Source organism: Anomalospiza imberbis, chromosome 7 (genome assembly GCF_031753505.1).
Source record: "Anomalospiza imberbis isolate Cuckoo-Finch-1a 21T00152 chromosome 7, ASM3175350v1, whole genome shotgun sequence".
Classification (NCBI taxonomy): domain Eukaryota; kingdom Metazoa; phylum Chordata; class Aves; order Passeriformes; family Viduidae; genus Anomalospiza; species Anomalospiza imberbis.
Window position 1 is genome coordinate 2,804,929 of NC_089687.1, and position 1,590 is coordinate 2,806,518.

General features: G+C 38.3%; 1 long non-coding RNA gene across 1 annotated transcript; it reads left to right on the forward strand.

Annotated features, from left to right (window-relative positions):
- The first annotated feature begins 281 nt into the window (after positions 1 to 281).
- Positions 282 to 1,328, forward strand: LOC137477577 (uncharacterized). The gene is made up of 2 exons (XR_011001057.1): positions 282 to 796; positions 966 to 1,328. It is a non-coding gene; the product is annotated as an uncharacterized lncRNA (long non-coding RNA).
- The last annotated feature ends 262 nt before the right edge of the window (positions 1,329 to 1,590 follow it).

Genomic DNA, 1,590 nt, shown 5'->3' on the forward strand with positions numbered 1-1,590 from the left:
GGATCTCTCTGTTTAGAAAAGGCAGGTGGGATTTAAATCTCTCTCAGTACCTTTGAAATGGGTGACTACCACTGAGACACCTGCACAGTGAGGATGATGGGGGATCCCAGACCAGCTTCAAAATTCCTCGAGGGGTTCATGCTCTGTAATCCCCCAAACTGGTTCCACTCTCAATATTTCCAAAATATTATATATATGCTCTCAGAATATATAATATACTTATATTTATATATTTTATTATATATACTTTATTATAACATAATATACTCTCAAAAACCAGATTAATTGGCACTCATGCTGTAGGTAGAACTAATGAGGAAGGTAATTATTCCTTCTGTCATAGCTGGGGGGGAACTCAACATAGAACAACGAGGAAAAATAATTTTGAGGAAATAATACCAAATCATCTACAGAAACTTAAGAAAACAACCCACAATACACTGAAAATAGAGTTTTGTGTGTTTTTGCAGTCTTTTCTCTCTCCTTTCTACAAATCCATCCAGATCCTTTATTTACTTATTAATGGAGTGTGGTAGATTTGTTCCATGTTGGATTTGCTTTTCTACTTAAAGACTTTAAAGATTTTGTTTCTAAACTAATTTACTGAACCTGCATAAGATTAAAAAAATTCCTCTTTGCATGAGGAATCCTTAAAAAGTGCTAAAAAAACAACTGGTTAATGAGTGAGTTGTGACTCATTCATGGAAATTTCCATACATTGATTTAGGTTTTCTTGTAAAACAGCATTTTGGATGAATCCTACCACATCTTAAAGAAGGAGTTTGGTTGAACTCAGGTACCAATTTTGCTATTTTTTAAAGAGAAATGAGCTCTGAAAGCAGACCTGCATCTTTCTGTATCAGGCTGGGTGTTTGCTGCAAGGAGAACCCAAAAATTTGGTGGGTGAAGCTGTTTTTTACTATCTCAGAATGGATGAACTCTTCTTGCTGCTGTTTTCTCAGCAGCAGTTGTGCTGTGGTATCTGCAGGAGGAGGATTACACTGCATCTGGCAAAGGAAATTACGGATTAACATGTGCATTATGGAGAAGAAACATTACAGGAAAACTGTCATTTGTATTTTACAAGGAAATAATCCTTTAAGTCTCTTAGGGCTGCAATAACTCTTTCGTTTCACTCCCCTTTTGGAATACCCTGTGAATCCTCACGTCAGAATTAGTAACAAACAAAACAAAGCTCAGAGGAATCTGGACTTTTTCAACCAGAAAGGTCAGTGCTAGAGAAGAGATTTTAGAAAATGTTCCAGGAGCTACCAAAGGAGCCCCCCAACAGCCAGACCTGGGATTTTGGGAGTTCTCCAGGTGCTGAGTATGGTGTGCATTTATCCAGCTGCCTTTCTGCCTTCAAACAGTGAAAATGTGGAGTGATGCCCTGCAGAGGGACTCAACCACTTCCCAAAGCCTGAAGGAAACTGGTTTAGAGGCCATAGGCTTAATCTGTAGTTTTGCTTGTTAATATTTCCCAGGAGAAACATTGTTTGGAGGTCTGGAAGCATTTTAAGTTAGCAAAATACCTGCTAATTCCTGCTCTGCTTGGCTTCTGCAGCAGTCACCACTTCCAAATCATGGTTA